Source organism: Lissotriton vulgaris, chromosome 11, assembly GCF_964263255.1.
Source record: "Lissotriton vulgaris chromosome 11, aLisVul1.2, whole genome shotgun sequence".
NCBI classification, from domain to species: Eukaryota; Metazoa; Chordata; class Amphibia; order Caudata; family Salamandridae; genus Lissotriton; species Lissotriton vulgaris.
The window spans coordinates 862,198,636-862,212,120 of NC_141699.1; the positions used below are offsets into that span (position 1 = coordinate 862,198,636).

Genomic DNA, 13,485 nt, shown 5'->3' on the forward strand with positions numbered 1-13,485 from the left:
TTTTGATTTGATTTGACTTTGCTATAAACACAACTGAGCATTTCCGAAAAGATGCCAGACAGAAGAATCAAGTACTGATGCTGATCACAGTATATGAAAAGTAGCAACATTTATTTTTTAGGATTAAAGATGTTTGAGGCTTTCATTTCAGTGTTCACAATGCCAAAGTTGATACCATGCTACGCTGCCCAAAAAATAGCTGTCATGAGCAACTCCCAGGTCATCCCTTGCCCCCAGCTGAAAGCCACTACTTTCTAGAGCCTCCCCCTAATTAAACCAATGACTGGACACACTACTCCCACTTTTGGAACAATTTACTGTGAAGCCCTGAAGACTGTCAAGTACACAACATAGTCATGGTTGTATGTCGTTACAACGCATTCCGTTGCAACGCATGCCTTTACCACGCATTACAACGGAATGCTTTTTCCACGCATAACCTTTACCACGAATATTCCTTTACCATGCATAGATTTACAACGATTTTCGTTGTAAATGTATGCATGGTAAGGGCATACTCTTGGTAAAGGTTTACCCCTCCCCTGTATCTTTACATGACCCACAGCCCCACTCCTTATAATTACCCCTGCCCTTAACCCTTATTCTTTTTTTTTTTTTTAACTAAAATTCCCTCTTACCTATTCATGTCGTCTCCTCTCCATTTTCCTTGGTGGCGTCACTGACGTCGTAAAGAGGAGCAGAAGTTTCTTTCTGTTTCCTCTTAAACGACGCCGATTGCCTCAGTTTCGTAACATCAGGTGCGTTTTTTGGGGGGGGGGGGGGATACCCCCCAACCCCCCTTTTTAATCCCACACTTTTTTAGCATTTACCACATATGCCTTTACTACGTATCTCGTAGTAAAGGTATGCGTGGTAAAGGCTGTTGTTGTAACCACGCATGCTGTTTCCTCATAGTCATAGGTCTATTAGACGTAAATGCCCACCCATACAGATTATTCTGGGTAAATTCGTCATGATTTGGTCCCTTCCCAAAAAATCCCACATCGGATTGATCAAAGATCGAACTGGTGTTCCTAACCGCCTCTTTCCCCTGGTCATGACGGGAATATTTCATATGGCACAAAAGAGCAGTACTACACGTACTTTTAATACCCTAGCTTATTCATTTCCTTTATTCCTTTGCAACTCGAGCTAATAATATATTCCATGCATGTTTTTGTTTGCTTGATTCTTACCGACTGAAGTAACGTCACATTTAGGAAACATCAAAACGGCCTCAGCACTAGTGTGTACCCCAAGATTTTTGTGGTCAGTCCTGCATATGTACTGTACCTCTAAAGGCAATTAAGAGCGTTTTTCAGTAGAGGAAAACCGGCCGGTGTCCTCCACTCCTCCCACCCTCTATATTAAGTGCATCTAAGACAAATTGGAGACGTGAACTACTGGGCAAATGAGGGGGCTGGGGGCCAAGACTCCAGGAATCTGACCGATAAGCTACATGGCCTCAACGTCGAACAATATATAAGTGTGCTTATACTCAAAACACAGAACATGCTGGACCACGTCTTGTCCCTAAACCTTGCCCTATCCAATCTCTCCATCAATCTGTGCATATCTTTAGACCACCAGCTAATAAGTTTTACACTAGACAATCTTGTGCTACCAAAAACCGCTACACGACCAGGGACCATGTCTAGAAACCGTATAAATATTAACTCTGTCTGTGATACATGGCCTCCAACCTGCCCCCCACGACAGAGAATCTGGAGGAATTAGAGGAAGCAATCTCAAACTGGCAAAGGACGGACAGTAATATACATGCCCCACTCCAAACAACTAGATCCATCCGCTGCCATGAGGTATCCAAATGGCTCTTAGAAGAGTTAAGGACAGCCAAAATAATAACACATCAGGCAGAACGGAAATGGAGAAAAACGGATTTGATGGAAAATTAAGGAGCTCTTTGTACAAAGCAGGAATAATTATTAAAAAGCTATCTTACGGGCTAAAATAACATACTTTTCAAACAAAGTCATAAACTCCAATAATAAGGCAAAAGACATCTTCAATATAGTGAGGGAAGTATCAAACCCAGATCGATTTATACTACCGATCACACCTACACAGAAATGATGCGATGATCCAAACTCTTTCTTCGTGGACAAAGTAAAGGAAATACAAGACACTATTCCCATCAGCATGTTATATACAGACTGCACCAGAAAATAGAAATCACACCTCCATCTCAACCTTTCTCCACAATAGCAAAGTTCACCTAGTGGAACTAATAACAAAAGTGAAATGTGGCTCCCGATAGATGCATGCCCCCCACAAATTAAAAAAAAAATCTTGGGAGAGGAGCCAAGCCAGCGACCAAGATGGTCGCGTAGAACTACGGCTCCACCGACCACCGTTCCTTGACGAGATATCCTGTCAATTATCCTGATCGCTTTTATCACCCCCTGATCAGTGAGCGTAAATGACGACCTTCCCTGCTCCCCTGGCCCGTCTCCGTGTTTTGGAGCAAAGCTGTGCCGTCTGGAAGTTTGGGGCCTGGTCGGGAGAGAAGCCGGGACCTCGCGTGGAGCTGAAGGCCGACCAGTAATGCAACAACATCTGGGCCGCAAAGTGATCTCCCACGGCCCGAAGGTTGGGGTTGGCAGCCCGATATAGTGGCGTCTTTCAGCCGCCCCCGCTAGTAATAATGTGGCAGAAGACCTGAAGTGCGGAAGATAGTGCTCCACTGCCCGTTCCGGAGATTGAACGCGGAGCTGTGTGGGGCCGCAACCCGGGGCCACATCCCGCTTCCCCCGCTGGAAGATTGTGGTGGGCGACGAGGGGGCGAAAGAGAGAGCAATATTGTGCCCAACATCCAGGGTGAGCTGTGGGACTGGAGGTAGCTGAGAACCGCACCCTCCGCCTTGAAGCAACATGATATGCGGAGGTGAAAAGAAAGGAAGGTAAACTGAAATCTAATACCCGGTCCCTAACAGTAGACTGCAGGATCGTTGGGCGCTACGGATGCCTTGGGCCAAACGAGTGGAAAGTGCTCTGACTGGATTTAATAATAGCCTGCGACGGAATGGCGGCAGGGCCGGAATCAGATAAGGCCTCATCGCGCTCATCCAGGGGTTCCAGAATTGTGCAGGTCAATAAGCTCGATCGGTACACCATCCCTAAGGGATCCCCAGGGACGTAAAGAAGATGCCTTCGGTGGTTGAAGAAGTGCAAACTGCTCCCTCGGAGCCAACACTAACGGATCTTATTTTTTTTTTTGTTGAAATCTTTTTATTATTTCAAAACAAAAACAAAACATGAGGAGAGACCATCATAAATACAAAGAGTCCCACAGTTTGTAATGAGTAAAGGCTCGACAATAATCCAGCAATTCAGCCAGGCACTTTAGATCACAATCCAGGTTCGGTGCTGCGATGCCAAGCCCCTTCAATCAACACAGTGGCATATCAGAACCCAGGGCTCTAGATCAATATACAGTACTCCATGTATGGCCATTCTCAATGTCCAACAAACCCCCATCCCCCCACCCCTGCTGCCGGTGCTGTAACCCAGATAACAATTGTCATCGATATACTACCCTAGTACGCGATGTGTGCACTGAGCATCTCAACCATAATGGTAGGAATCACTGCAACCACCTGAAAGTCGGGGACCGCACTCCGCTCTAAACTCCCCAAAGCCCGAAGAGGCCGCCTATGACCTCTCTTCCTCCGTCGCTGCCGTAGAGTCCGATCCAGTATCCCCACACGGGTTCCGGAGTTCCATCACCAAAGCCTCCCATGCCCGCGCTGCCTCCAACGCCCTATCACTATGAGATCTATGGGCCTGCTACAATCGAACAGGACTCTCGCTGCCCACCCATAGAAACAATGCCGCTTTCCATCTAGCATAGCTGGGGCCTGCCGCTGCCTTCCAGTGTGATGTAATTTCCTTCTTGGCTAGGATGAGTCCCAGGTCTATAAACTTGCTAGTTATCTTATTTTTGCTAGTGTGTGGGAACCAGTGTAAGAGGCAAGCTTCCTTATCCAGAACAATACGTCGCTCAGTCACCCCACAGAACAACTTAGTTACCTCCTCCCAGTATGTTCCCAACTGAGGACAGTCCCAGAGCATATGGCTCAGATCCGCTTCCTGCAGCCGGCACCGGGGGCAGATCGATGTGTCAATCCGAAAATACAGATTCATTTTAGCTGGCGTGAGGTATGCCCTATGTAGTACGAAGAATTGAATTAGCTGGAACCTAGTGTTCCTGGTACCCTTCCATGCTCTTTTAAGGATCTGTAATCAGTCGGCGTCTGGAATTGCTTTGTTTAAGTCAGTCACCCACTGCTCCCGGAGTTTTTGCAACGGGCTGAGCCCTTCCCCCAGCATCCGTTTATACAGACAGGTGACCGCCTTATGCGTGCCCGCTGCCATTACTACATACTGACATGCTGCGCTTGTTGGCGGTTCGGAGAGGCTAGCACCCCAATACTTCTGTATGGCAGCAGTCAATGCCACGTGTATTCGGAAATGGCCACGTGGAAGACCAAAGGTCTCCTGTAACGTACCATAGGGTAACAGTACACCGTCTACATACAGGTCACCCACCATCTACAGGCCCAGCTCCTCCCATTCCGCCAGGGCTGACCAGTTGAATGCCGTGCACATGCCCAGCGATATCTCGGGTGCGTAGGGATGCTGCACCCCACTTCTATTGCGGAACCGTTTCCAGCAATGCCTCAGGGTGCCCTCCACCATTGATAATTCAGCAGTCCTCAGTCGCTGCTGCAGGATCACGAATGACAGGACATGTCTCGGCACCTCCGGCACAGGTCCCCCCCTCCGGTCCCCGAAACTCCAGCGCCACCGCCTGAGTAAGAAATTGGAATTGCGCAGCCGGATAATACAATTCAAAATCCGGGGCTGCAAGGCCCCCCTCAGCTCTCGGACGCATCAATGTGTCCAGCGCCACCCTACGCCGTCCCGCACCCCAGATGAAGCCACCCACCGCAGTTCGGAGTTGTCGGAAAAAAGCAACCGGTATCCGTATCGGGAGGGTCCAGAAAAAGTATAACAGACGAAGAAGCGCCACCATCTTCAGCAGCGCTACACCACCTGCCACCAATAATGGCAGGGTCCACCAAAACCTCATGCTACCTCTCAGGCCCCTCATTGCTCTCCCAATGTTGCCCTCAAAGAGATCCTCCTGAGCGTGATACACCTGTACTCCCAGACAGGAAAGGCACCTCCTCTCCCACGCCAGATCATGCGGTAGTGTGGCGGGTTGCATGTAGGAGTCACCGGAAAACCGCAGTTTTTGCCCAATTAACCCGCAAACCCGAGATGTCCCCGAACCGGTCAAGAAGGGCAAGTGCCCCATCCAGGGCCTCCTCCGCACCTCTCAGAAAGTACAGGAGGTCGTCTGCATAAAGCGAAATATAGTGCGCAAGTCCTCGGAGTTGAAGTCCGAGGTATCCCCCCCCCATTCTAGCGCGCGCAGCCAGCGGCTCCATCGCAAGGGCAAACAACAGCGGGGAGAGCGGACATCCCTGCCTCGTGCCCCGGCCCACCGGGTAGGAAGAGGAGACAACCCCACCCACACGAACCCTAGCTGTTGCCGACAAATACAGTATTGTAGCCCAGCGGACATACCCGGCTCCAAGCCCAAATGCCGTCATAACTGAGAACAGATAGGGCCATTCCAACTGTCAAATGCCTTAGCAATGTCAATTGAAAGGACCATCGTTTGCCCCTCCATTGAACGGCCTCCATCCAATATTCCTATCAACCTACGTATGCTACTGGCAGTATTGTGCGTTGGGATAAAGCCAGCCTGATCTGGGTGTACCAACCGCGTCATAAAGGGAAGGAGTCTAGTGGCCAGCACCAGCTCAGTATTTTGTAGTCAGTGGTGAGCATAGAGAGAGGCCTGTACGCAGCTGGGTATGTCGGTGGCTTTCCTGGCTTGAGGAGCGAACAATAATGGCCTCCCGAGTAGAAACCGGTAATATTCCAGTCCGTCGAGCCTCCTGGTATATCACCAATAGTCTGGGGGCCAGGAGGTTGATATACGTCAGGTAGAACTCGATAGGCAAACCATCAACGCCCGGTGTTTTGTTGCGAGCCAGTTGCTTGATGGCGCATCGAATCTCAGATAGAGTAATGTCCTGTCCAAGCCCCTCCGCTTCCTCCTCCTCGAGTACGGGCAGCTCCAAGCTGTCTAGAAACACCTGAGTATCTTCCTCGCCAGTCCGCAACTGGCTGGTGCAGAGACTCGCATAGAAGGATCGAAATCGGTCACTTATGAGATGTCGCTCATATTCCAACCGTCCTGGGGGGAGTCCAGCGCCAGAACGGGTACGCTTCGAGGAGCGGGGTCAGCCAACCAGGCCAATAATGTACCAACTTTGTCCCGCTCTGCATGTGCGCGAGCCAAGAAAGCTCTGTGGTCAAAGCACAGGAGGCGCTCCACCCCCATCGCCACCGCCCCCTTCCGGGCCAGTACTTCGTCACGCGTCCCAGAGCCTTACGAGTGAGCCCTCTCAGCGTCGCGGAGGGCCAGTTCGCCCGTCCCAATTTCCTGCAATAGCAGCTTCCTAGCTCCCACCCACTTGGCGATACAGATCCCGCGGATCACCACTTTGAAGGCGTCCCATTCCAGGGACACCGTCGCAGCAGTGCCCGCATTCTCCACAAAGTAGTGTTCGACCCCATCTCCCAACTCCGCGCGGAAGGCCTGATCTTCTAACATTTCGGGACGCAGTCTCCAAGTTGGGACCCTGGGGCACTCTGCCACCTAGCAGAAGTTTACCAATAGCGGGTTATGATCCGAGATGGTGCGCGCTAGATACTCGCTACTAGCCGCCAGTGATGCCAGGCCGGTACTACACAAAATGGCATCCAACCGAACGTGCAGGTCGTGCAAGGTCGAATAATAGGAGTAATCTCTATCAGCTGGATGCTGCGCGCGCCAGACGTCAACTAGTCCCCAATTGTCTTGCCATTGGGCTCGAGCCCTAGCTAATTTATTGATCGGGGCTGTGGGTAGTGGAGGATGGGACCTGCCCGTGGTAATATCGGCCACCGAATTAAAGTCTGCCCCAGCAATACCGGTGTCATGAAATAATCTGCGAGGGCAGAAGACAAAGTCTCCAAAAAGGACGCCTGCTCCACATTAGGAGCGTAGACAGAACAGAGGGTCACCTTGTGCCCATAGAGGCGACCTCTAACTGCGACGTAGCGGCCATCAGGGTTTATCAGTTGGTCTAGCACTTGAAAGGGAACCCCAGCTCTAACCCATATCAGAACCCCCATTCAAAGGCTGAGTAAGTGGTATAATAAAGCAGTCCCCGCCACCTGCGCTGTAGAGCAAGCCCCTCAGTCTTAGTCAAATGTGTCTCTTGTAAGAAAGCCACCTGCGCGCCCCTGCGGACCAAATAAGAATGGACCTTATATCTACGCTGCATGGAGTGCAATCCCCGAACATTCCAGGTTATACATTTCACATCAGGTGCCGGACCCATGACAATGATGCGAAAACCACTCAACGCAGCCACCCACTTCCGGGTGCCAGGTGGCGGTATCAGCACACAAATACACAACACTCAATAGTACCACTCTCCCGGTTAAGTTCACCAGCAGACAGTGTCCCCCAAACAAACTCCATCCCTTAAAAAAAACCAACCACCCAGTACATCTCCCTCCCCCCCAAGAACAGGCACCAACATAGTGAATCCCATCCAAACTACCCTAACTGTGTGCCTCGTGCAAAGCTAAGGCAAACGAACTAGTACCATTCGGTGGGGGTGGGATAAAGCCTAGGAAACGACCTACAATAAACCAAAAGCACTACCAATGCCCGCCCTCAAGTCCCCCCAAAAACACAAGACCTCCCAGACCCCCCCGGAACCCCCCGCAACCTCAGCACCACCCCAATCCTAGTCCCTCCCAATCCAGTCACCCAGCCCCCGCGTCTCCAATGTAGCACTATAACCCCCATTCAAAAGAGAAAACAATAACTGCAGTACAGCATTCTAGGGCAGACCACCCAGTCCCACCGCCAGCACAATATCTACTCATCCAGCAGTCCATCCGCCATCCCAGGAGTGACCGTCGGCAAGCGTGGATCGTCTGACCTAGAGGACTCCGCCTCCGATTGGCCCTTGTTGCTGCCAAGTTCTGATGCCTCCGGCGTGGTCTTCAGCAGTTCTCCAGAGATCGCCGTCACCGCTTCTAGTGCGCCCCTACGCTCCATGGCCGTCTGGGAGGTCGATGGTTTCTGCAGGCCCCGCCTGCGGCGGCGCAACCATTGTGCCCTGCGAGGTTGAGAGTCTCCAGCCAGTTCCCTTGCCTCCGCGTCCTGGCCATCCTTTCCTGCCCTGTAAGATTCCAGCCAATCCCATGCGTCTTCCAGCGTGTCATGGAAGTGAGTCTTTCCGTCGAGTGCTATGCGCAACTTGGCTGGGAAAAACAGAGTACTGAATCCCTTCCGTGCGCAGTTCTTTCTTGACAGCTTGGAATGACATGCGGCACCATTGCGTGTCCAACGAGGAGTCCGGAAAGAGAGTAACACTACTGTTGTCCACCTGGAAAGGGCCATTGGTGCGGGCCCTCCGAAGAAGCAAGTCGCGGTCCCGAAAGAGTAGCAGCCGCGCCACTACCGGCCGCGGAGGACGCCCCTGCAACGGCGGCTTAGCCGGGAATCGATGCGCCCGCTCCAAGGTGTAGAAGCTAGAGAGCCCCTCAGGGGCTACTACAGTCCAAAGCCAAGTTTCCAAGTAGCTCACAATGTCCGATCCCTCAATTTTCTTCGGCAGTCCCACCACGCGGATGTTATTGCGTCTGTTTCTGCCTTCCGTGTCCTCAGCTCGCCGCTCCCGCACAGTGAGACGGTCCAGGACGCCCGCCTTGGTCGCTGACATCGCAGTCTGCCCGGGGCCAATCTCCTAAAGCGTAAGATCGGTCTGCTTCACCCGGTCAGCAAGCTTCGAGTGGTCTGCCCTCAACAGACCCAGCCCCTTCGCTACTTGTGCAATGTCCTGCTGGAAGGCAACACGGGAGTCCGCTTTGGCCACCAGGATTTTATCTAGTTGGATTTGGATCCCCGGGTCTCGTGGCAAATCCTGGTTACCCCTATGCTCCTGAGGGGGTGGGGGGGGGGGGGGGAGTCTGCGTCTGACGGTGGTGGATCTTCATCCTTGCGGGCCCGAGGTTTCGCCATGGTTGCGTCCGGTAGCGCACTCCAATCCTGCGTCGCGGGGCCCCAAGCGCCGACCAATCTAGGTTAGTGGGCAGCACCTCCCACACTTCAAATAGTGTGCCATCCAGTGAGGGCGATGCGTGGACATACGGGTTCCGCCGTGGGGGGTGTCAGGTCTCTTGGCTCACCGCAGCTCCCTCACGGCTCCCCCCGGTGCACTCCAGGTCAAGGTGCCCCGATGATTCTCGGTCCTGTATTAGAGGGCAAACCCGGGTCCGCCCTCATTGCCTCGTAGCTGCGTACAATCCACGGCCCCAGGGCCGGTCAGCGGCCCCGTCGCAGCCTCCTCTTGGCCTCACCCCAGGGTGCCAGGCGCCCAGCGACGTGCTGCAGCCCACTGTGTGCCCCCATGCCTAATAGCTCTGTGCAGGGGGGGGCGCCGCCAGTCCAGTCGCCACCACCCGGTCAGTGTAGTCCTGGGGCAACTCACAGCTGTTTTAAGCGACTCCACCAGCGGTCCCCAGGGCCTCCAAAGGCGATACCGTCCTCGGCGGCAGGGGGGAGGGGGGGGGGGGTGTGTGTCAAGGGTGTGCTATCCCGGCCTCCGCCAATGTGTCGTCTTCCGTGGGGGCCCCCGGACACAGTCTCCCCGGCAGGGTTCAGCCGCCACTTGTTCGCTCCTCGGCAAGCTGGGGGGGCGCCGAACGGTCCTTAGGCCGGGCGCCCCTCCCACACCACTCCGATGCCTCGCAAGGCCCCCCGCGATCCCGGAGGGCCGAACCACTGGCACCGGGCATCCGGAGGCCTCGGCGTTCCCGGCTCCTGCCCGCCGCTGTCCGGGGTACACCACCGTCCAGGAGCGCCACCGTAGTCCTCCCCAGGATGCTGCGCCACGATCAGCAGAACGTCCCCCACCGCAGCTCTCCGCTCCGTGTCGCGGTCGTCAGCGCTGTCTCCAGCATCCAGGATAGGAGATGGGATCCGGCGCCATCTTGATGCCTGTCGCGGCCGGCAACCCCGTTCAGACCAGCCGCCTATGCCGCAGGTCAGGAATCGGGCAAGGCTCGATGCCTATCACCCTCGGGTCGCCCCCCTGCTCCAGTGGCTCCGTCGGGGGGGTCCGAGAGACGCCGCAAGCAGAATAATGTGGGGGATCGGGCGCGGAGCTTAGTGCTCACACAGCCTGTCCCATCGGCTCCCAAGCCATGCCCCCACTGACGGATCTTATGGCAGCCATTAATGGGGTGCAGGCGTCACTGGGCCAGAAGATGGAAGCCCTTGACGCCAAGCTAGATACTGTCACCATCGAGATGGGATTACTCCGGACAGACCTTGCAAAAACTAACGAGGAGGTCAAATCACTTGAACTTAAGACCAATGGCCTAATTGATGATGTGAGTCAGCTGCAGCGGGAAGTGCAGGGCCTTAGGGCGGCGAAGACTCTAACCGATCGTAAGCTTGATGACTATGAAGGTAGGGTTCGGCGCACTGGTTAGAGGCGGCAGACCCGAGAGCAGAGGACGGCCCGGGACCAGGGTTCGATTCCCGGCGCGGCAGGTTTCTGGACCAGGGTCAGCGGACTCGATAATTCTCTCGCCTCGGTGCCCACTCTGATCAGCGATCACACTCGGCAACTCTGGGCATTAGCTTGCCTCATCTTCACTAACGGCCCCACCAGACCGCCGGGGATGCCTGGTCTCACCCTGGAGATACCCATTAAGGGACCATCTCTCAGGGAAGCCAGGAAGGGTTTCGCAGCGGTCGAAGCGCCTTGGGACCCTCCGGGTAAGTAGTGCGCTATATAAATGCCTATACATACATACATACAATAATATCCGCGTTCTTGGTCTACCGGAGAAAACAGAGGGCCAAACACCGGATCTGTTTATTGAAACTCTAGTCCTTAACTATCTCAAACCCAAGGGACTCAGTAATCTGTTCACAGTTGAACGTGCACATAGAGTCCCAGGAGGACGGCCGAAACCGGGAGCGGCCCCTCGCCCTATGATTGCGAGAGTCCTGAATTTTCGAGACAGGGACGTGATTTAACAGGCTGCGCGGAATGGACCCCCATTGCAGTATGAGAACGTGACCCTCTCCTTTTTCCTGGACTTTAACCAGTCGGTCCAGAGACAGCGTCAGAGCTTTCTTTCAGTAAAGAAAAAACTGAGAGAAAAAGGACTAAGATATGCAATGATGTTTACGGCTCGGCTCCGCATGGAACTGAATGGAAAGGCTTGGTTTTTTGAAAATCCTGAGGTGGCGGCAGACTGGTTGGACAGTGTGATTGCCTCGGAGAAGGAGGGCCAGGATCGGGGCGAGATAGGAGATCAAGAATAATGTGAATGTTGACATAGGGATAAAGTAGAAATGTGTCGGGATCAGGGGAAGGGAGGTTAAGATATAGCTCTTCTTTGATTTTTTATGCTCATATATATGAGGCAATATATTGATTTGATACTGGGGTGAATGCGATAAAAGATGGGAGCGGGGTAAGATGGCGGCCGAGTGTAGGCCCTCCCTCTATTTTCTACCTCACTATAGTTGTAGATTAGTATTGGGGTGCTGGGGGGCAACAGGCACACTGCTAGTTGGGGAGACGTGTAAGCAAAATGCAAGGGTGCAGGGTGGGGGGTGGAGGAAGAAGAATTGAAGAATTTTTTTAAAGATTGTGTGTCATAATAATGGTAATTGGTTTATTTTTTTCTATGCGTTGTGTTATAGTTGATATCACTGTATTAGTTTGGATTAACAGACACCAGATGAATATCTTTCTTTTTCTATGATGATGGGAGGTAGTGAACGTAAGGTTATAAGTTGGAATGTTAATGGTTTGGGGGACAAAATCAAGCGTAATGTGGTTCTTCAATATTTAAGACGTCGCGCGCCAGATGTGGTCTTACTATAGGAAACGCATTTAATTGGAAATACATGCATGGCTATGCATAGGATGGGGTATAATTTGGTTGCTCATGCGGGGTTTACATCTGGGTCTAAGGGGTGGGCATCCTGATTCGAAAGGCTCTCCCCTTAGTGATAGATTCCACGTGGACAGACGATCGAGGACGATACGTGGGGATTACGGGTAGATGGGAGGGGCATGTTTTAACCCTTAGTCAGTCTATGTCCCACCGGGTCTGCAGTCTACAATCTTTTTTGATCTTGGGAAGCTATTGCTTGAGCTACCTAGGGGTCTATTGCTTATAGGCGGTGATTTTAATGCTGTAGTTTCTGGAATAATGGATAGGTGCCCCCCGCGAGATACGAGGCGTGCCCAAAGATGGTTACCTGATTTTATGGAGGTGATGGGTTTGGTAGACAGTTGGAGATTGTTTCACCCGGACAAAAAGCAATATACCTCACACTCAGGAGTGCATAATAGCCTCTCCCGGCTAGACTATTCTTTGATCCTGGCGGATCAAGCATCCTATATTACAGAGGTGATTCATCTTGCGAGAGGCATATCTGATCACTCCCCATTGTGGATTCGGTTCTGTATCGCATCACACTCTGCGGGTAGAATTGCTCCCATCAACCCGTGGTACATCCGAAACCCTAAGGTTCGCGGGGACCTCATAAAGGCTTTAGACGATTATTTCATAGAGAATGAAGGGTCGGTGTTATCTATGGTGTCACTTTGGGAGGCATTCAAAATGGTTATCAGGGTTCAGGCTCTGGCCTTAATAGCTGGAACCAAAAAGGAAAAGAATAAAAAAATTGTTGAGGTGGAAACTGAGATTGGAAGATTAGAGGAGGAATTGGAGCAGGGGGTGACACGGGACAACTTACATGGTTTAAGTCTAAAACAGCATGATTATAATTCGCTGGTTACAGATAGGGCAAGAGCTTTCGACAGGGAACAGAAGGGGAGACTATATGATCTTGGGGATAAGGCAGGGAAACTAATAGCGTGGCTAGATAAGAAAGAAAGAGCAGAGCGTGTCATCCCAGAATTAGTTACAGATGAAGGAGAGGTAATCACAGACCCTCAGAATATAGTAGATTGTTTTGCGAAGTATTTTCATACTGTTTATGCCTCAGTCTCGGACCGACCGGAGGAGGACTCCCATTTATTACTTCGTATTATACGGCTCCCTTGTTTGTCTAAGGAAGATCTTGATTTTATGGATAGCCCTCTAACAGCTGATGAAATAGCACTGGCTATCCGCTCATTAAACTCAGGCAAGGCGTTAGGTCCTAATGGACTCCCAATTGAACTTTACAAATTGAAACCGGATAAATTAGCCCATTAATTAAAGGGTATGTTTGTTGAGGCCCGGGAGAAGGGAATCCTGCCTAGGGACCATGAGGCACAGGGTCAGACA

At 52.1% G+C, this 13,485-nt stretch overlaps 1 protein-coding gene across 3 annotated transcripts in view; it reads right to left on the reverse strand.

The window, feature by feature from the left end:
• Positions 1-13,485, reverse strand: part of ATG4B (autophagy related 4B cysteine peptidase) — a 552,878-nt gene that overhangs the window by 440,170 nt on the left and 99,223 nt on the right. The gene's annotated exons all lie outside the window — the stretch shown is intronic.